The sequence below is a fragment of the Rhamphochromis sp. 'chilingali' genome (assembly GCF_963969265.1).
Source record: "Rhamphochromis sp. 'chilingali' genome assembly, chromosome: 1".
NCBI lineage: Eukaryota > Metazoa > Chordata > Actinopteri > Cichliformes > Cichlidae > Rhamphochromis > Rhamphochromis sp. 'chilingali'.
Genome location: NC_137929.1, coordinates 58,377,956 through 58,401,255, shown reverse-complemented (window position 1 = coordinate 58,401,255; position 23,300 = coordinate 58,377,956). Strand labels below are relative to the sequence as shown.

The following is a 23,300-nucleotide window of genomic DNA, read 5'->3' as shown; positions in this document are numbered from 1 at the left end:
ACCATATGTTCTGGACACTCGGGTAAAGAGAGGGGCTGAGCTGTTTAGGTGCACCTAAACGCGTAGTGAGGGTGTGCTGGGAACGTCTAGCAGAGGCCCCAGTCTGTGAGATCTTCAACGCACACCTCCGGCAGAGCTTCAACAGCATTCCGAGGGAGACTGGGGACATTGAGTCCGAATAGACCATGTTCAGCGTCTCCATTGCCGAAGCTGCTGCATTGAGCTGCGGCCGCAAGGTGGTTGGTGCCTTCCGCGGTGGTAATCCCCGAACCAAATGGTGGACACCAGAGGTGAAGGGAGCCACCAGGCTGAAGAAGGAGTCCTATCGGGCTTGGTTAGCCTGTGGGACTCCGGAGGCAGCCGACAGGTATCGACAGGCCAAGCGGAATGCGGCTCGGGCAGTGGCTGAAGCAAAAACTCGGGTGTGGGAGGAGTTCGGAGAGGCCATGGAAAAAGACTTTCGGACTGCCTCGAAGAGATTCTGGCAAACCGTCAGGCGTCTCAGGAGGGGAAAGCGGTGCTCTACCTGCACTGTGTATAGTGCTGGCAGAGCGCTACTGACGTCGACTGAGAAAATTGTCAGGCGGTGGAAGGAATACTTCGAGGACCTCCTTAATCCTACTGACACGTCTTCCGAGGAGGAAGCAGAGTCTGGGGATGAGGGGAATGACCCGCCAATTTCCGGGGGCGAGGTCACTGAGGCAGTTAAACAACTCCTTGGTGGCAGATCCCCTGGTGTTGATGAGGTCCGCCCCGAGTTCCTGAAGGCCCTGGACGTTGTAGGGCTGTCCTGGTTGACACGCCTCTGCAATGTTGCGTGGAGATCAGGGGCAGTACCTGTGGACTGGCAGACCGGGGTGGTGGTCCCTATCTTTAAGAAGGGGGACCGGAGGGTGTGTTCCAACTACAGGGGGATCACACTCCTCAGCCTCCCTGGGAAAGTCTATGCCAGGGTGCTGGAAAGGAGAGTTCGTCCGCTAGTCGAACCTCGGATACAGGAGGAACAATGCGGTTTTCGTCCTGGTCGCGGAACACTGGACCAGCTCTTTATCCTCTCCAGGATACTTGAGGGTGCATGGGAGTTTGCCCAACCAGTCTACATGTGTTTTGTGGACTTGGAGAAGGCATTCGACCATGTCCCTCGGGGTGTCCTGTGGGAGGTGTTGCGGGAGTATGGGGTGTCTGGCCCATTGCTACGGGCCATTCGATCCCTATACAACCATTGCAAGAGCTTGGTTAGCATTGCCGGCAATAAGTCGGACTCGTTCCCGGTGGGTGATGGTCTCCGCCAGGGCTGCCCTTTGTCACTGGTTCTGTTCATAATTTTTATGGACAGGATTTCTAGGCGCAGCCAAGTGGCGGAGGGCTTTTGCTTTGGTGGCCTCAGAATCTCATCTCTGCTTTTTGCGGATGATGTGGTTCTGTTGGCTTCATCGGGTGAGGGCCTCCAGCTCGCACTGGAACGGTTCGCAGCCGAGTGTGAAGCAGCGGGAATGAGGATCAGCACCTCCAAATCTGAGGCCATGGTTCTCAGCCGGAAAAGGGTGAAGTGACCACTCTGGGTCGGGGATGAGTTCCTGCCCCAAGTGGAGGAGTTCAAGTATCTCGGGGTCTTGTTCGCGAGTGATGGGAGAAGGGAGCCGGAGATCGACAGACGGATTGGAGCTTCAGTTGCAGTAATGCGGACGCTGCACCGATCCGTCGTGGTGAAGAGGAAGCTGAGTGTAAAAGCGAAGCTCTCTCACCGGTCGATCTACGTCCCTACCCTCACCTATGGCCACGAGCTGTGGGTAGTGACCGAAAGAACGAGATCGCGGATACAAGCGGCAGAAATGAGCTTCCTCCGAAGGGTGGCTGGCCTCTCCCTTAGAGATAGGGTGAGAGGTTCGGCCATCCGGGAGGGGCTCAGAGTAGAGCAGCTGCTGCTCCACATCGAAAGGAGCCAGCTGAGGTGGTTCGGGCATCTGACAAGGATGCCCCCTGGGCGCCTCCTGGGTGAGGTGTTCCAGGCGTGTCCCACCGGGAGGAGGCCACGGGGCAGACCCAGGACACGCTGGAGAGATTATATCTCTCGGCTGGCCTGGGAACGCCTTGGTGTTCCCCCGGATAAGCTGGAGGAGGTGGCTGGGGAGAGGGAGGTCTGGGCCTCTTTGCTTAGGCTGCTGCCCCCGCGACCCGGCCCAGGATAAAGCGGAAGAAGATGGATGGATGGATTTGTTATTGCTACAGAAGAATATTTATTTTATTATTTTACATATACATTTTTTTTCCTGGGGACCCTGTGACACCCCATTGAAGAGGCTGGATCTCTTAAGATCTCACTGCTGGGTTTGTAAGGCCATGTTACTCCTAAATTTCTATCTTGTTCAAAGAGAAGATATAAAACACAGTTCTAAGCTAATCGACTTTAGTGTTCTCCTTTTTTAAAAAAAAAGAATCGATAAGAGAATCGATAAGGAATCGAATCGTTAAACAGAATCGAAAATGGAATCGGAATCGTTAAAATCTTATCAATACCCATCCCTAAAAGCAAGTGTGTAAATTCATCTCTGAATGTTTGTAGAGCATTCCCACGTTAAGCTTAACAACCGATATATGGAGCGACTGCCTCTTCTTCCTGCTACTTTAATCGTGAAGCTGCTTAATGATCAGCTGATCGGCTTTTCTGTCGCAAGTCTGTTTCTCTTCTTTGTTTTTGGCCCACTTTGCATCAGAAAGAGGAAACCAGCGGCTAAACAACAGCAGCACGTTTAACCTTGATAAGCTGTTGTTAGAATTTATTTAATATTACTTTCTACACCAGGATCCTTTTCTACGTAGCTGACGGCTGGTAACTGTGCAGGGGCGGATCTAGCAAAGTTTAGCCAGGGGGGCCGATAGGGCATGAACAGGGAAAAGGGGGGCACAAAGACATACTTTTCTTTCTTATTCTCATTTAAAATGTCGAGCTTTTAACAAATAATTATCTGAATCTTACACCCAAAGTTTAATCTGATGTAAAATGTATAGAAGTCATTCCTGTATATAGTAACTGTTAAGTCTAATACTCCCTAGTAAGCTATACTACTTTTTCCTTTGGGAAAGTACCATTTGTGAATTCTGCAATTCTGTTGAAGAAAGATGTTGAATCTATTTAATTTTCACCCTGCATCAAATTAAAGTTGATTACATCGATTAAGCATAATGAGGTGGAGGGTGGGTGGTTGCCTTTTTTTTTTTGCTGGGAGTTTACAACACTATTAGTTAGGTTGCTTAATATTTCTGCTAAGTACTCTTTAAAATACCAGAATAGGGAGGATGGAGTAGGTTTAAGTTTATTAGATTGATCAGTGTTGCTGAACTATGAAATATTTTGGGTGTAGTGTATTTTTTACGTACAGGTATAACAGAATAGCTTTAGTGTTGTTGTTTATTTAAACTTGAGTATGAACTTATAGAAAATGCAGCAAGATATTAAAAAACAGTTTTATTGATTAAAAAACACACTATATCGGATTCATATCGGTATCGGCCGATATCCAAATTTATGATATCGGTATCGGACATAAAAAAGTGGTATCGTGCCATCTCTAATTGATATATTGATATATTGATAGAATTATCAATATACTGGTTGCAGATCAAACAATAAATCAACCACTGTTAGAGCGGTTTCTGCTCTGCAGGGAGCTGCTCTCCTTTGCTTTGAGTTTGTTCCATCATATCCTGCTGAAATCTCTGTAGCCTGTCACTGAGAAGATGGTGACAGGTTAACCTGATGATGTTAGACTCACAGAGTCCTCCAAAGGAAAACAGGCTGTGAACACATTCATGTTCAGACATGCACAGACACCAAGTCCCAGAGAAGCTCCTCCCAGAGGGAGGTGACCTTCACTCATGTTGTTTCCTGTGAAATTAACACCTGAACCTGTGGTTTTTACCAAAGAAACAAACACAAACATGAAGCTGTCACTCATTAACCTGGAAACTCCCACTCACAGAGAACACAGTGAGCTCTGTCAGTGTGAACACTGAGCTCCACCATGGAGGACCACAGCTGACCGCACCTGCTCCACTAAAGCTTTAGACCTTCCTCACACCTAATTCCAAGAGAAACTTCAAATTATCCACTTAAACAATGTGATCATTGACAGAAAACATCCTGCTAACACTGACAGCTTTTCTAAAGTTTTTATTCGCTGGACATTTACTATAATTTTATTTTGATCTTTCTCGCATATTTTCTTAACAAGGAGCTTTGTGAGTTTGTTTTAAAGGGGTGGATGTAAATCATTTTCACACCATTTCTTATTTTTTTTAATCTCCCATATTTTATTATCAGAGGTTGAATGAGAGGTTTATTGAGCTTCTATCTGACCATTATCAGTTTTTATCTTATAAATCAGCAATAATCACATGTGGAACATTGTTTTCAATGACAGCCATATGAATAGTTTTTAACAGGGAGAGGGGGGCACAAAGAAATACTTTTCTTTCTTATTCTCATTTAAAATGTCTAGCTTTTAAAAAATAATTATCTGAATCTTACAACAAACGATTGATAGATTGATGCATATATACCATCAAAACAGTGTACATCACTGTCACAACAGTGTTTATTTTCATTCAAAGGGTTTATGATTTTTCCTATAATGGTGGGCCGGTCTCTAGTCAAAATGCCCGGGACGATTTTCTGTATACCGAACCGAACCGAACCGAACCGTGAATTTTGTGTATCGTTGCACCCCTAATATATATATATATGTGTATATATATATATATGTGTATATATATATATATATATATATATATATATGGATTCTTCGATACCCAACATCCACAATGACGGCTCAGAGAAGAGCTCGAGAGGATGTGGAGGGTGAAGGTAATGGTGGTCCCCGTGGTAATCGGAGCACTAGGTGCGGTGACTCCCAAGCTAGGCGAGTGGCTCCAGCAGATCCCGGGAATAACATCGGAGATCTCTGTCCAGAAGAGCGCAGTCCTGGGAAAAGCTAAGATACTGCGCAGGACCCTCAAGCTCCCACACTCAAAAAAATCTGTTGTTGGATGAACACAATTTAATCATGGCACCCTTTTTGCACACAATTTAACCAAGTACAATAAACCCTTTTCGATCATGTCAAACCAACACATTTAGCATTTGGTGGTTTAATGTAATCAGATTACGTTGGATCAACATACTATACTTACATTGATTTGAAGTGATTTATTTAAGTATGTAGAGTGAAATTTGTTTTAATTCATTCTACACAATTTAAAAAGTTTAGGAAAACAGAATTAAATCTTGTTGTTTCAACAACTACTTCGTTAATCAAGGCAATGATTTCACTCATTTCAACCAAATTATTTCAATTAGATTTGTTTACATTTGTTACACATTTAGAAACCCACTACTTTACAAAAAAAGTCACAATCAGATTATGATAACATTATCTTTATTAACTGGATTTAGTGGACAATATAAAAGCTTACCATTTTTGTACACCTGCAAGCATTATGCCACTTCAAAAGGTAAACGTTAGAATACTTATTTACATAGGTAATATGTTGGAACCAAAGCTTCGACAACTAAAAACAGATGCAAAATTTGCTCAATATATCGACTGCATTTTAAAAAAATTAAACTAAAAGATAAAAATACATCTCCCACTTGGCAAGTTAAAACATGTGACAAAATAGAATTACTATTGTGTGAATTTGGAAAAATAAAATAATTAGAAATAATTTGGGGGCAATACAACAACAAAAAAATCCATAGGTGATGAAAATCTATATTTGTTTGGTGTATCTCATTGAAATAATTATTAGTTTGACCAATTTTTATATTTCTGTATTTATTTTTTTAATTTTGGTTGCAGGGTTGCAGTCCTCCACAGCTAACAATATAGTTTTTGCTGTGTTTTAAAACATGCTAGCAAGCAAAATGGACACAATAATACAGTGAACTTAACAGGTGGCAGTGGTCTTAAATTTTACAGGCCCTTGACACATAAACACAACATAGTACTTCTGTCAGTACTTCTGATCCATTTTGAGCCATCTATATAAGGACAAACAAAAATCATCGGCAGTGCTGTATAAAAGGTGAATTGCCCAACAGAGAGAATCCAAAAACTTAAAAAAATATTTTTTAAATGAAAGAAAAAAATATAAACAACTCAAATATTAACATTATATACTGGAAATCACCATTGCACCAATGAACCATTCAAGACCTATCAGTCATTTTCAAGTGCTCTCACCCCATAAGCTTGTTTTTCAGAAACTGTACCTTTGAAGACAGCTTTTGTCCATCAAGATTTAAAAGTATCTTCTGGAGGACTTCAAAGGTGCATTTAAGTTCTGGTGGGTAGCTCAGGTTCAAACAGTATATGAGTCCAAACAACAGAGCACATGCTTGTGCAATGTTACCCAAATCAGTGTTAGCCTCCACACCCTCAATCAGGACACCAACGTCCTCTGGGTCATCTTCAGGTTCAGCACCCTCCTTCTGGATGACGTACACCCCCATCACAGTTTGCTCCATGCAGCTTTTTGCCTCGCTGTCCGTATCCTACATGAAAAAATATAAGACAACAAAGTAAAATTTAAGAGATTGTTTAAACAACTGTTTCTATGCTGTTCATAAAATCCAAGTAGTCAAAGTAATAAACAGAAAATTACACCACTAAAGTAGTTGTTAGTAATTACTCCAATACATAAATTATAAAATACACCTCTCATGTCAAAAGAGGTGGCATAATTGACCTCTCACCGGCCCCTCCCCCGAAAGGGCCATTGTCCAATTACACATTATAGCAACCGTTACTGTGTCTGACAAACATTAACCTCAAGCAAGATGGAGAAGCGGTGTGCCCACCGATACGCCGAGAGATTGTGTCTGGAGGAGTTGTGTTCTTTCCATTCACAAAGTCAAAAACAACGTGAATGGATTAAACAGTGTGTATGGCCCCACTCCCAGGTAAATGTACCGAACATTATGAAGCATGTCTGCTCGCACATTCGGGTACCCATTGGTGCGCAGAGGAAACCATTTGTTTGTCGGACGTAGCAAGAGTAACTTAGGGGGACAGGACTCGAGAAAAGGCTAACTCAGCTGCTAAAATAAAACAGGTATAGAAGTGTTAGTACTAAACAGCTCAAAGTTCATAGACATTTCTATTTACAAATACTGATGACCATAGCAATGAAAAAACAACAGGGGCCCGTTCTTCGTACGTCGCTTACTACATCCAAGATCAAATGACGCATCCAAGACCAAATCATCGCGCTAACCGTGAGCTCGCTAATCCGGTTCTCCGAACACACCTGCTGTTGACGATCAGTACAGCTGGATGAAGTAATGTGAGATCACTGGGTGTCGTAAAAGGGGCTACGCATCGATAGTAGAAACATTGATCGGCAACCCTCTGATTGGTCGGCGAAAATGTCGAAGGAGCGCGCTCGGTATTTTTCGGCAGCAGAGCAAGAACTCTTGAGTGAGGGATTTCAGGAGTTTCAGAGTTTAATTAAAACGCAAGGGAACACTGCAAAGGCTGCAAAAGCAAGGAGAGAGGGCTGGCAGAAAGTTGCTGACAAATTAAACTCGTAAGTAATTTAATAATAACAATAATAATGGAGTGGATTTATATAGCGCTTTTCAAGGCACCCAAAGCGCATGACAATGCCACTATTCATTCACTCTCACATTCACACACTGGTGGAGGCAGCTACGGTTGTAGCCACAGCTGCCCTGGGGCAGACTGACAGAAGCCAGGCTGCCATATCGCGCCATCGGCCCCTCTGGCCAACACCAGTAGGCGGTAGGGTAAATTTATTATATTACACTATATTATCCAATATTATATTACATTATATTATATTATGTTATATTATATCCCCTTTCACATTAGAGCCACAACAGGACCCACTAGAACATGGGAACAAGTAAAAGTGAAATATAAGAATATTCTACAGAATGGTAATATTTATCACTTATATTGCTTTTAGTCTCTTGGAATGAGACCCTGGAATAATCTGTTTGTTTGTTCATAACAGCAACCAAGAAAAGGGCAGAGCAAAAAAAGAAAGGTGGTGGTCCTGCACCCCCTCGTCAACAAGTTGGTTAAGTGAATAATACCCTCACGGGAATATCGATATCTCTCAATGAGCACACTGTCGCGCTGAGCTAAAGGATCCTGTCTATCCCGCAATATACGCTGAATTCTGAGGACTCTCCTTATCAATCTTGCACCTTCCGCAATGGGTTGGTCGCGTATACGGACAGGACACGGCTGCGACAGACTTCCCAAATCCACCTTCGCTGTTATAGCCGTGGTCATCTTGATTGCACAAAGTAATTTGCAATTACTACTCTGAAATATGAATTACATCTGTAATAATCACATACATGTAATAGAATGTTAATAGTACATTTCCCTTTTTTAGGAAATGACCTGTATGTATCTGTGTGAAATCAATAAATGGATCAAGTGCTGCATTATCTTTAGTTACATTGATGTTATTTATTTATGGTGAAACAGTGGTGGAATATCGCTGTTGCTTTCGTATAAATGAAGCGGACATACCTGCGTGGCCGCGATCTAATCCTGTTTACATAAAGTGAACCTGCTCCCGAGCAGGTTTACGCTTACGGCTCTGTTGCTATGGCAGCAAGTCCCGGATGAGCTTCGGGGAACCGAACGATCCAGGATCACACGAAATCGTCAACAATCAAATCCAGCTAACTTACTTAGCGAGGTACGAAGAACGGGCCCCAGGACTTGTTTTAATCCAAGTACAGATTCAAAAGCAATATTGTCTTGATGCATGTTAAATGCATTGTATGTTTGTGTATCAAGTTTAAGTATGCATAAATTTCTTTCCTTCCAATACCAAATTCCAGAAATTCTTTATTGCAACGCTTAATACTGTTTGGTATTCAAGACATGCTTTCCCCAATACCAGGTGTCTTGTTGCTAATCTCAAAATTTTAATTTTAACGATTTGCATTTGAGGCAACGTTACAATTTGTATGAGAATGTTACGGTCAACATGCTGTCACAGTGACTCACCAAGTACTCCTTTATTAACTTCTCATAGTCTTCGTTTAGGTAGATGCACAAAGACTTCAAGATGCATGCTCGTCTGGTATGGATGTTGTCATGCTGGAGAGGAGGAGGAGATAATATGAGCCAAAACCAGTCTGTTTTTCTTAAAGCTAGGGTAATCAGTTAACTTGCATAATTATTCTTTAGGTTAGAACCTGGCATGTACCATTTGTTAAGCCGAAACAAAATTGACAACTTCATCTCCAAATAAAAGTTATTTTTGCTGCCTATGACAAAGTCTACTCAATCCTAATACAAACCTTGGAGATGGCAAGCATGAGACCTCTTATTTTCTTTCCACGTGTCCCTCCTTTGGTCAGAAAGATTTCCATTAAGCGTGGCGCGTATTGGTCAAGCTCGGCAAAGAAAGTAGATAGCAGAGGCTTTGTGGTGATTCGCAGAAACTCCTTGTCAATCTGCAATAGAGAACAAATACATTGATTAAAAACTCAACTGTATATTTCACTCACTTCACATCTAAGCTGACTAAAGCTGCTTTTAGAAGACCATGCAGACATCAGTGCTGTCTGTGTAGAACATGAATCAGTCTGTGTCAGATCCTGAATTTGAAATTTCCACTAAAGTCACAAGTAAGAGGCAAGTGGAACCAAGATCTAGGCCATTTGCTTTTTGAAGTTTGCAAAGACTGCTAAATTGCACCAGTGGTAGTTCACTCTTTGCAACATAGTACGGTGTTCTAAACTGATTTTCAGGTTTATTTTTAGTATGTTATTTGCAATTGGTGTTTGTTCTGGGAAAGATATTGCAGACTGAGCAATAATCCATTTCTAATGGGGGCCTTTCTTAAAATTACTGGTCCCAGTAACAAAGGCGCTTGTCGACTCAGAAATCGAGGGAAAATCAACAACACACCCGGCAGAACATTATGTTATTTACACGGGTACACATAAGTGGTCCGCATGTGCGCATTCGCTGTCAAAATAAAAGACACGCAACAGATAAGAAGTTGCAACGCGCGTTTGCGTCCATATAAAAGGCTGTTTTTGTCCGCTAGAGTGGGATTTTCACGACACATTCTGCACCACATCTGTGCGTTCATCATTTGTTTGAAGCCAGCTCACCTTCTGCAACCACTTTTCCGAGAATACGCGCTTATTTTGTGGTTTGGACTCCTTCTGACATTTCTTTGGAGGTGGAGGAAAACCAAAGTAATTGCTTAAAGGAGCTTCTTCGACATATTTAAGAGTTCTAAACAAATGTCTGTCCTCCTCCAGAAAATCTTATGTATGCAAACACGCGTTGCAACTTCTTATCTTGTGCGCGTTTTTTATTTTGACAGCAAATACGCACCTGCGGACCACTTATGTGCAGCCCTGGTTATTTAGCTCGTCATATTGCAGCCACAGAAATTATTTTGTCTATGAAACCATAAAGCTGCACTTTCTTTTTGCCTTAGTCTGATTTGTCATAACTTTTCCGTTTTGTGGTAAGCTTTTCTTTGGCTGTCACTTCTTCACCCTGACCTGTCTTAGTTGGCTCAGCAGAACTGAAATATATATCCTGCTGCTTTTACACACGCACTCACATAAGCTCAGCGATTCTCTGCGCGATCAACCTCTCACATGTTTAAGCTGCGGGAGATTTCACTTGTCATGTTTGCATAGTAAGCTAACGATTGATAAGACGATGTCAGAGGAATTGGTGCGCAAATTATCATCACTCACCAATCAGTACTATCACTCTCTATACACAGTTCGCGCGCGATTGCAAAGTGAAAGCAAAAAACAAGCGCGAATTCAAACGCGATTTCAATATGTCACATATTGACAGTGGCTCACCGATGCCAATGACATAATTACCCAGCTACATTTCCGAAAGAATGCAGAAGCATTGACATATATTTTTCCTTCCTATGACAGCCCGACGGGCAGGGCAGAGATAGATTTTGGTAGCCCGACTGGAAAAATCGCTAGCCCCGGGACGTCGGGCTAGCGATTTGGCGAGCCCTGTACAGTGTTTCAATAATTTGTACCTACTACTCTCCCTGATGGAACAACGCTTGCACTGCCACATACAAGTCACTGAAAGAAAAAAAGAAAAGCAGTTTTAAGGATGGTTTTATTGGCACCTTTTTTTTCCACTTTGATTAAATCATAAAACTATCATAATAAATATATGATGGTAAAAGGCTTACCATGTATTAAAGAGGAGGCACAAACAATCAGAAAAAGGGGTCAGCTTTCTTTGTGGTGTTACTATGGTAAAGAAAACAGACAAAATTATTTTATAAAAATTCCACAGTGGATTTTTTTTTACTTTGTTGCAAATGTATAAAAAAAAATATACAAATACATATAAATACCTCTTGCAATATAAAATTCACAGATAAATATCCAATCTGTTGCCAAATGTAATAGCAGTGTTTCACACTATGCAATAAAGATGCTGGTAGTTGCGGTAAAGGTCCGACAGGCAATTTTCATAACTATCCGCCATTGCCTTTTCCTCTGACCTCGTGTTTATGCTCTTTTTCCCATGCACTAGCGTTCAAGTCAATTTGAAACTGCGGTAAAGTGAGCCGTCATTTGTGAGCCGCGGTCAAGCCAGCCGCCTCCTATCCGCCGCATGAATTCCCTTGCGCTTTTACACCAGTCTTTACGGTAGCGTCTTTTCGCTTTATATCCTGATTGAAAGCCTAGACTCGCGCGCACACGCACGCGCGTGAACAGTCACACGCACGCGCGTGAACAGTCACACGCGCGCGCGCACACAAATTACAATGGAACAGCTCAATACAGCCATCGTGACAGTCTGGTTGCATATTCAAAAATTCATTAAAAATCATTCTTAAAAGTTGATGCCAAGCTTTCAACACAATCCTCTTCTCGGACACCTACTTTACCTCTGGGCCAGTTTTTACCCAGATTTACTGTAATATTACTCAGAAATCACAGTAAACTCATATTCAGTGCAATACAGTCAATGCACTACAATTATGTTTATTTCAAAAATTCATTAAAAGTCATCCTGAATAGTTGAGGTCCAACGTTCAACACATCCCTCCTCTGGGACACCTACTGTACCTGTGTGCCAATTTTCATCCAGATTTACTGTAGAATTCCTCAGAAATTAAAGGGTACTTGTATTCAATGCAATACAGTCAATACAATAGAATTATGTCAATTTTCAAAAATTCATTAAAAATCATCCTGAGTAGTTGATGTACAACTTTCAACACATCCCTCCTCTGGGACACCTACTGTACCTGTGTGCCAAGTTTCATCCAGATTTACTGTAGAATTCCTCAGAAATTAAAGGGTACTTGTATTCAATGCAATACAGTCAATACAATAGAATTATGTCAATTTTCAAAAATTCATTAAAAATCATCCTGAGTAGTTGATGTACAACTTTCAACACATCCCCCCTCTGGGACACCTACTGTACCTGTGTGCCAAGTTTCATCCAGATTTACTGTAGAATTCCTCAGAAATTAATGGAAACATTTATTCAATCTAATACAGTCAGTACAATAGAATTATGTCAATTTTCAGAAATTCATTAAAAATCATCCTGAGTAGTTGATGTACAACTTTCAACAGATTCCTTCTCTGGGACACCTACTGTACCTGTGTGCCAAGTTTCATCCAGATTTACTGTAGAATTCCTCAGAAATTAAAGGGTACTTGTATTCAATGCAATACAGCCAATACACTATAATTATGTCAATTTTCAAAAATTCATTAAAAATCATCCTGAGTAGTTGATGTCCAACTTTCAACACATCCCTCCTCTAGGACACCTACTGTACCTGTGTGCCAAGTTTCATCCAGATTTACTGTAGAATTCCTCAGAAATTAAAGGGTACTTGTATTCAATGCAATACAGCCAATACACTATAATTATGTCAATTTTCAAAAATTCATTAAAAATCATCCTGAGTAGTTGATGTACAACTTTCAACACATCCCCCCTCTGGGACACCTACTGTACCTGTGTGCCAAGTTTCAGCCAGATTTACTGTAGAATTCCTCAGAAATTAAAGGAAACTTATATTCAATTCAATACAGTCAATACAATAGAATTATGTCAATTTTCAAAAATTCATTAAAAATCATCCTGAGTAGTTGATGTACAACTTTCAACACATCCCTCCTCTAGGACACCTACTGTACCTGTGTGCCAGGTTTCAGCCAGATTTACTGTAAAATTCCTCAGAAATTGAAGGGTACTTCTATCCAATGCAGTCGGCCAATACAGTAGAATTATGTCAATTTTCAAAAATTCATTAAAAATCATCCTGAGTAGTTGATGTACAACTTTCAACACATCCCCCCTCTGGGACACCTACTGTACCTGTGTGCCAATTTTCATCCAGATTTACTGTAAAATTCCTCATAAATTAAAGGACATTTATATGCAATTCAATACAGCCAATACACTACAATTATGGAAATTTCAAAAATTCATTAAAAATCATCCATAATAGTTGAGGTCCAACTTTCAACACTTTCTTACTCTGGGCGTCCTACCGTACCTCTGGGCCAAGTTACATCTCAATTCACTGTAATCTTTATCAAAAATTGAAAGAACAATTATATGTCAATGCTGGATGTGTGTCCTTTCAAAGTGACACTAAATAACAGAACTCAGGCACATCAGGGAATAATCCAAAAGGCGGATTTATTAAACAAAAACAACATACAAAATATCTCTAACCCATACTACATAACCTAAAAAGAAACAAAGGGACACTTAGAAGCACAAGAAAACAATACTGAAAGGGCAAGAGACACAGTCCAAACATAATCCACAACTAAAATGCCAAAAGAACAAGTCATCCCACATAGCAGACGGGTCTTGCCTGGATCTGGTGTCAAGCCGGCACTGCTGGCTGACTTCTGGCATGGTAAGATGGCACTGTTTATGTGATGGCATGCCACATTTGGCCTGATTGGGTGAATGTGACATGTTGTATAGAGCACTTTGAGTAATATGGGTGAGTAAAAAAGTGCTGTATAAGAATCAGTCCATTCACTGTCTGAACAGAGTTTCGTCATGTTACTTTTGCACTATTATGTTCCAGCACATGTTGTTATTACATGGCTTACATGGCTAAGGTGCACATTAGGCTGACATCTGGGGCCAGAGCTGAAACTGTTCTGGGCCAGCACAGGGCCAGCAGTGTGTCTGCAACTGGCCTTGTGCTGGCTCATGTGTGGGCCACCTCTGGTAAACCAGATCTGAGCCACCATAGGGCCGTCATTCTTTGCGGTACGCAGGCCATGTGTAAGCACATTGTGTGGGACAGATCCAGGCCATACCAATTTTGCTATGTGGGAGGAATTATGTAAAAATAGAAACATCATAAAAATGAAAATGAACATAAAGTAAAATGTACTGAAAAGAACATCAGTATGGCCATCATTATTTGCTTGGAAAGTCTAAAGTTCCATGGCTTTGAACAGCCAGAGAACGCAATGCCCAGCTTAGAGCGACTAAAAGTAACTTCTTTTAACATTCTGTCATTCTGCTTCTATATCAAAAATCCACTAAAAATAGTCATTTGAAAAAAAATATTCGCCACTTTTCATCAGTTTGGGTTCCTCTGTTTATAGCAATTTTTAGAAAAGAACCCAATACCTTTGTCACTATACAGTTGTACAGTGAGATACAGAGCATATCCTACTCATTGCAAACATGCTGGGAGGGTGGCTCTATCCGCCTTAGTGCAGCTGCTGTACCATACTGTGATGCAGTAAGTTAGTAGGCTCTCAATGGGCGAGTGGTGGAAGGGTGAGCTGTAGTCCACAAAGAGCATTCTGGCGTAGCTCTGCCGCTGTTCTAGGTGACTCAGCACCGAGTGGAGGGTGATGGCATCTTCTGTGAATCTGTTTGCACGGTATGCAAACTGGTGGGGGTCGAATTCTGGGGGGAGGTAATCCTTGGTGTGCTGAAGGACTAGTCTCTCAAAGCATTTCATGATTACCGGTGTGAGGGCCACAGGGCAATAATAGTTCAGGCTGGTGATGGGAGACTTCTTTGGTACTGGGATGATTGTGGCTGATTTTAGACAGGATGGGATGGCTGCTTCATCCAGTGAGAGGTTGAAGATTCTGGTGGAGATGAGGGTGAGCTGGTGGGCACATGGTCTTAGCACTTTACCACGTATTCCGTCTGGACCGGCTGCCTTCCTGGGGTTCACTGCTAGGAACACGCATCTGACATCGTGCTCCGTTACAGTGAATGGAGCGGTGCAGGAACCAGGTGAGGATGAGGATGGGAGCAGGGCTGAGGCAGATGAATGCTGCTGTTGTGGTGTTTCAAAGCGGGCAAAGAAGCTGTTTATGTCCTCTGCTAGCTGCACACTCAGGTTTTCTGTTTTCACAGTTCTGCCTCTGTGGTTTATGATGTCTATTATTCCATGCCATGTGTTGTTGCTGGACAGGTGGGACCCCTTTTCAGGTCAGCTCGAGCAGACCTGTACAGAGCTCTGTCAACAGACCTACAGGGAGTACAGAATTATTAGGCAAGTTGTATTTTTGAGGAATAATTTTATTATTGAACAACAACCATGTTCTCAATGAACCCAAAAAACTCATTAATATCAAAGCTGAATGTTTTTGGAAGTAGTTTTTAGTTTGTTTTTAGTTTTAGTTATTTTAGGGGGGTATCTGTGTGTGCAGGTGACTATTACTGTGCATAATTATTAGGCAACTTAACAAAAAACAAATATATACCCATTTCAATTATTTATTTTTTACCAGTGAAACCAATATAACATCTCCACATTCACAAATATACATCTCAGAATCAGAATCAGAATCGTGTTTATTGGCCAAGTATATGTGCAGACACATACAGGGAATTTGGTTCCGGTAGATGGTGGCTCTCAAGCACAGCAATGTAAATCTCACACACACACACACACACACACACACACACACACACACACACACACACACACACACACAAGTGTCTATATATACACATTACACATACATACACAAAGCTGTGTAAACCAACTATAAATAACGAATCTAAACTTATATACATAAAATACAGAAATGAATGAGGTGGAATGAATACTACAAAATGTACATAAGGTGCAGCTGCAGTCTGGCAGTGGGAGCAGTGTGACAGGTCAACTGTTAAGAAGGGAGATGGCGAGGGGAAAGAAACTGTTCCTGTGTCGGGTGGTCCTGGTCTGCAGGCTTCTGTACCGTCTGCCAGAGGGCAGCAGATCAAAAAGTCTGTGTGCAGGGTGTGAGGGGTCTGCGATGATTTTCCCTGCCCGTTTCCTGGTTCTTGAGAGGTACAGATCCTGGATGGAGGGCAGGGGGGCGCTGATGATCCTTTCTGCTGCCCGTACAGTCCGCTGCAGTCTGCTCCTGTCCTGTTTAGTGGCTGCTCCATACCAGACTGTGATGGAGGAGCACAGGACAGACTCAATGACCGCAGTGTAGAACTGGATCAGCAGCTCCTGTGGGAGACTGTACTTCCCCAGTTGTCTCAGGAAGTACATCCTCTGCTGGGTCTTTTTGAGGATGGAGTTGATGTTGGTCTCCCACTTCAGGTCCTGGGAGATGGTTGTACCCAGGAACTTGAAGATCTTCACAGTCGACACAGGGCTGTCTGATATGGTGAGGGGGAGCAGAGTTGAGGGATGTCTCCTGAAGTCCACTGTCATCTCTACAGTCTTAAGAGTGTTCAGCTCCAGATTGTGCTGACTGCACCAGAGTACCAGCCGCTCAACTTCCTGCCGGTATGCAGACTCATCACCATCTTGAATGAGGCCAATGACAGTGGTGTCATCTGCAAACTTTAGGAGTTTGACAGCCGAGTTCTTGGAGGTGCAGTCGTTAGTGTAGAGGGAGAACAGTAGTGGTGAGAGGACACATCCTTGAGGGGCACCAATACTGAGGGACCGAGTTTCAGAGGTGATCTCCCCCAGCCTCACTTGTTGCTTTCTGTCTGTCAGGAAGCTGGTGATCCACTGACAGGTAGCTGGTGACACACTGAGCTGGGAGAGTTTGGAGGAGAGAAGTTCAGGCACAATGGTGTTAAAAGCCGAACTAAAGTCCACAAACAGGACCCTGGCATAAGTTCCCGGGCGGTCAAGGTGTTGCAGGATGTAATGCAGCCCCATGTTCACTGCATCATCCACCAAACTGTTTGCCCGGTAGGCAAACTGCAGAGGGTCCAGCTGGTGGCCTGTAATGTCTTTCAGATGGGCTAACACCAGTCGTTCGAAGGATTTCATGACCACAGACGTCAAGGCGACAGGTCTGTAGTCATCCAGTCCTGTGATGGTGGGTTTCTTGGGAACAGGGACGATGGTGGAGCGTTTGAAGCAGGAGGGAACTTCACACAGCTCCAGGGATCTGTTGAAGATGCGAGTAAAGATGGGAGCCAGCTGTTCAGCACAGGTTTTGAGGCAGGAGGGTGAGACGCCATCTGGTCCGGGGGCTTTCCTGGGCTTCTGTTTCTGGAATAGTCGGCTCACATCCTGAGTGTGTATTCTTAGTTTCAGGGAGGAGGAAAGGGGGGTGAGAGGTGTGGTGGAGGTCGTTGAGTCTGGGTTGGAGAGGGTGGTGGTGGTCGTTGAGTCTGGATTGGGGAGGGTGGGGGTGGTCGTTGAGTCTTGATTGGGGAGGGGCAGGGTGAAGGGGGGAGAGGTGGAAGGTGTGTTGGGGGTCAATGTCTGAAGCAATGTCCCTGGGGAGGGGAGGGTGGGGCGTGGGAGTCTGTCCGTCTCAAACCTGCAGTAGAAAGTGTTTAACTCGTTGGCCAGGTCTTTGTTTGCTTCAATAGTGGGTGGGGGGCGTCTGTAGCTGGTGATTTCCTGCAGGCCCCTCCACACTGACGCAGGGTCGTTGGCTGAGAGCCGTTCTTCCAGCTTCTAGGAGTAGATCCTTTTAGCTGCTTTGATCTCCTTGGTCAGTGTGTTCCTGGCTTGCTTGTACAGGACCCTGTCACCACTTCTGTAGGCGTCCTCCTTGGCCTTACGAAGATGTTGGAGTTTAGGAGTGAACCATGGTTTATTGTTGTTGTATGTGCAAAAGGTCTTTGTTGGCACACACACGTCTTCACAGAAACTGATGTATGATGTCACAGTGTCCGTGAGCTCATCTAGGTTCTTAGATGCAGCTTCAAAAACAGTCCAATCAGTGGAGTCAAAACAGTCCTGCAGTTCCTGCTTTGCTGCGTTAGTCCACTTCTTCACAGTTTTGACTACAGGCTTCGCACGTTTGAGTTTTTGCCTATAAACTGGAATAAGATGGACCATGCAGTGATCAGAATGTCCCAAAGCTGCCCGGGGCACAGAGCGATAGGCATCTTTTAGAGTGGTGTAGCAGTGATCCAGTATGATGTTGTCCCTGGTGGGGCAGTCTATATGCTGTCTGTATTTAGGGAGTTCGTAGTTTAGGTTTACTCTGTTAAAATCCCCAAGAATAATTGTAAAGGAATCCGGGAATTTCCTCTCCAGGGTAGTAATCTGGTCAGCCAGCTCGCACAGTGCGTTGTTCGCGTTGGCCTGTGGAGGGATGTAAACTCTGACCAGCATGAAGGAAGAAAACTCCCGCGGTGAATAAAAAGGTTTACAGTTGATGAGAAAACTTTCCAAGTGTGGGCTGCAGTGTTTCTGTAACACTGTGACATCAGTACACCAACCTTCATTAATGTAGAAGCAGACTCCACCACCCTTTGTTTTCCCTGAGAGCTCTGTTTCGCGGTCCGCCCGGTGAAGCTGGAAGCCCGGCAGATTTAAGACAGCGTCTGGGACTCGCTCACTGAGCCAGGTTTCAGTGAAGCAGAGGGCAGCAGAGCGTGCAAAGTCCTTGTTAGTCCGGTTTAAGAGCAGTAATTCGTCGACTTTGTTTGGAAGAGAGCGGAGATTCGCGAGGTGAATGGAGGGGAGTGCCGTGCGGAATCCTCGCCGACATTCAAAAACAAAACAACAACAAATCAGTGACCAATATAGCCACCTTTCTTTGCAAGGACACTCAAAAGCCTGCCATCCATGGATTCTGTCAGTGTTTTGATCTGTTCACCATCAACATTGCGTGCAGCAGCAACCACAGCCTCCCAGACACTGTTCAGAGAGGTGTACTGTTTTCCCTCCTTGTAAATCTCATATTTGATGATGGACCACAGGTTCTCAATGGGGTTCAGATCAGGTGAACAAGGAGGCCATGTCATTAGTTTTTCTTCTTTTATACCCTTTCTTGCCAGCCACGCTGTGGAGTACTTGGACGCGTGTGATGGAGCATTGTCCTGCATGAAAATCATGTTTTTCTTGAAGGATGCAGACTTCTTCCTGTACCACTGCTTGAAGAAGGTGTCTTCCAGAAACTGGCAGTAGGACTGGGAGTTGAGCTTGACTCCATCCTCAACCCGAAAAGGCCCCACAAGCTCATCTTTAATGATACCAGCCCAAACCAGTACTCCACCTCCACCTTGCTGGCGTCTGAGTCAGACTGGAGCTATCTGCCCTTTACCAATCCAGCCACGGGCCCATCCATCTGGCCCATCAAGACTCACTCTCATTTCATCAGTCCATAAAACCTTAGAAAAACCAGTCTTGAGATATTTCTTGGCCCAGTCTTGACGTTTCAGCTTGTGTGTCTTGTTCAGTGGTGGTCGTCTTTCAGCCTTTCTTGCACTGAACATAAGTTCCCTGCAATTTCTGAAGAATATTACAGTAAATCTGGCTGAAACTTGGCCCAGACGTACAGCAGGTTTCCCGGAGGAGGGATGTGTTGAAAGTTGGACCTCAACTACTCAGGATGATTTTTAATGAATTTCTGAAATTTCCATAATTGTAGTGTATTGGCTGTATTGAATTGCATATAAATGTCCATTAATTTCTGAGTAATTTTACAGTGAATCTGGCTGAAACTTGGCACACAGGTACAGTAGGTGTCCCAGAGGAGGGATGTGTTGAAAGTTGGACATCAACTACTCAGGAGGATTTTTCATGAATTTTTGAAAATTGACATAATTATATTGTATTGGCTGACTGCATTGGATACAAGTACCCTTTAATTTCTGAGGAATTCTACAGTAAATCTTGGTGAAACCTGGCACACAGGTACAGTAGGTTTCCCGGAGGAGGGATGTGTTGAAAGTTGGACATCAACTACTCAGGATGATTTTTAATGAATTTTTGAAAATTGACATAATTATAGTGTATTGGCTGTATTGCATTGAATACAAGTACCCTTTAATTTCTGAGGAATTCTACAGTAAATCTGGATGAAACTTGGCACACAGGTACAGTAGGTGTCCCAGAGGGGGGATGTGTTGAAAGTTGGACATCAACTACTCAGGATGATTTTTAATGAATTTTTGAAAATTGACATAATTCTACTGTATTGGCCGACTGCATTGGATACAAGTACCCTTTAATTTCTGAGGAATTCTACAGTAAATCTGGCTTAAACTTGGCACACAGGTACAGTAGGTGTCCCAGAGGAGGGATGTGTTGAAAGTTGTACATCAACTACTCAGGATGATTTTTAATGAATTTCTGAAAATTGACATAATTCTATTGTATTGATTGTATTGAATTGAATATAAGTTTCCTTTAATTTCTGAGGAATTCTACAGTAAATCTGGATGAAAATTGGCACACAGGTACAGTAGGTGTCCCAGAGAAGGGATGTGTTGAAAGTTGTACATCAACTACTCAGGATGATTTTTAATGAATTTTTGAAAATTGACATAATTCTACTGTATTGGCCGACTGCATTGGATACAAGTACCCTTTAATTTCTGAGGAATTCTACAGTAAATCTGGCTGAAACCTGGCACACAGGTACAGTAGGTGTCCTAGAGGAGGGATGTGTTGAAAGTTGGACATCAACTACTCAGGATGATTTTTAATGAATTTTTGAAAATTGACATAATTCTACTGTATTGGCCGACTGCATTGGATACAAGTACCCTTTAATTTCTGAGGAATTCTACAGTAAATCTGGATGAAAATTGGCACACAGGTACAGTAGGTGTCCTAGAGGGGGGATGTGTTGAAAGTTGTACATCAACTACTCAGGATGATTTTTAATGAATTTTTGAAAATTGACACAATTGTAGTGCACTGGCTGTATTAGATTGAATAAATGTTTCCATTAATTTCTGAGGAATTCTACAGTAAATCTGGATGAAACTTGGCACACAGGTACAGTAGGTGTCCCAGAGGGGGAATGTGTTGAAAGTTGTACATCAACTACTCAGGATGATTTTTTAATGAATTTCTGAAAATTGACATAATTCTATTGTATTGACTGTATTGCATTGAATACAAGTACCCTTTAATTTCTGAGGAATTCTACAGTAAATCTTGGTGAAACCTGGCACACAGGTACAGTAGGTGTCCCAGAGGAGGGATGTGTTGAAAGTTGGACCTCAACTATTCAGGATGATTTTTAATGAATTTTTGACATTTCCATAATTGTATTGACTGTATCGGGCTGTTACATTGTAATTTGTGCGCGCACGAACAGCACGTGTGCGCGGGTATAGGCTTTCAATCGGCACATAAAGCAAAAAGGCGCTACCGTAAAGACTGGTGTAAAAGCGCAAGGAAATTTATGCGGCGGATAGGAGGCGGCTGGCTTGACCGCGGCTCACAAATGACGGCTCACTTTACCGCGGTAATTTGAAGAATGCAGCCCGTGAATTTGGACACAGCTAATATTTAGCAACTCGCGCATGCTAGTTTAACTTGCATTACTGCGAGAGGCCGAATGCTTAAAATAAAAGGAGAGAGAAAGAAAGAAAGAAAAAATGCAAATGATAATAAAAAAAGTGAACAAAGACCATGTCTTGCAATAACCGTCATTTAAAACCAAAGTGAATGCTAACAGAGCTAGGTAAAAGTTCAATGAGACAACCATACTAGCTTTAGCTAACTTCATTTACTTTGAAAGTGAATTACAAACGTGTTAAATATTGAATTAAACATATCAATAACCGCTAAAAACACTATAAGACTAACTGCAAAAACGGGTAAAAAAAAAAAGAAAAACAATGAAGTGGAAATGCTAATAATAGTATAAATATACCCAGAGCGGATTAGAAATCAGGTATTAGACGGTACCGATTGGCACCGTCTAATACCAGATTTTCACTGTATTTGCTCCACTCCACTGTCTAATGACAACTTACACATTTGGAATTAAAAACATTGTTAAACAATTAACCGACGGAACAACTTCGTTTGGCTAAGATATTTTGAGTTATTTATTACTTACCTGTATTGTGGAAGATTCCGCAGAGGGAAATGGCAGTCCACTGAACACATATAACTTTCTCCGCGTTCCCGCCTCTTCACTTCTGGGAAGTTTGAGCATGCGCACTAGGCATCGGTTTTAGAGTTGTTGATTTAAAATAATTACATTTAATTGAACTGAAGAATGCAAATCTAGTTCATTAAACTTTTTGTTATTTTATGTTAAACCAACAACTGATAATGATTTAAAAACCTAAACTCAATATGTTCATGTTAAATAGACAAATGTCTATTGAATTAATCAAACAACTGCCTTAGTTGACTTTTTTGAGTGCAGGCCTCTGGTAGAGGACCCGAGCTTGAAGGATAAACCGCCCGCAGGGGCGTGCTGGGTGTTTTATATATATATATATATATATATATATATATATATATATATATATATATATATATATATATATATGTTCTTCCTCTACCCCCCCCCCCCCCCCCCCCATTTTTTCACATGTCGAGGAGCGTGTCAGGTTACATTTCACTGTGTGTTATACTTGTATAACTATGCATGTGACAAGTAAAGAACCTTGAACTGCAACCATGAGGTAGAAATACAGCACACATTTCAGTTGATTAGTTGAGCTGATTTGATTCTTTAAATACTGGTGAAACATCCACGAGTGCTTCCCTCATGACTCCTAATAGCAGACTGAACACTGGAGAATCCTTTATGAAGGGAGACAGTAAGAAAACTTCACATCATTCCTTCTCCTCGTGATGTTTTCCTTCAAATTAGAGTAAACATAAACCAAAGATAGAGGAGGAAGTTTATCATACTGTAAGTTTGAAACTTTATTCCTGTTAGAACAGGGAAGTAAAAGCTTCTGTAATCAATACAGGGGGAAATCTGCTGTTGCTGTTAAAGGAAACTGAGTCATATCAGCGCTATAACAGCAGCTATTCACAGACATAAACCGGACACCAGAGCAGACTCAGCGCACAGATGTCTTTTTAGAGCA

General features: G+C 42.3%; 1 long non-coding RNA gene across 1 annotated transcript; it reads right to left on the bottom strand.

The window, feature by feature from the left end:
- Positions 1 to 6,114: 6,114 nt before the first annotated feature.
- LOC308399944 lies at positions 6,115 to 22,595 on the bottom strand. Its single transcript, XR_013972275.1, has 6 exons — positions 22,310 to 22,595; positions 11,245 to 11,305; positions 11,083 to 11,131; positions 9,350 to 9,505; positions 9,054 to 9,146; positions 6,115 to 6,553 (listed from the first exon to the last, which is right to left on the bottom strand). It is a non-coding gene; the product is annotated as an uncharacterized lncRNA (long non-coding RNA).
- Positions 22,596 to 23,300: the final 705 nt, after the last annotated feature.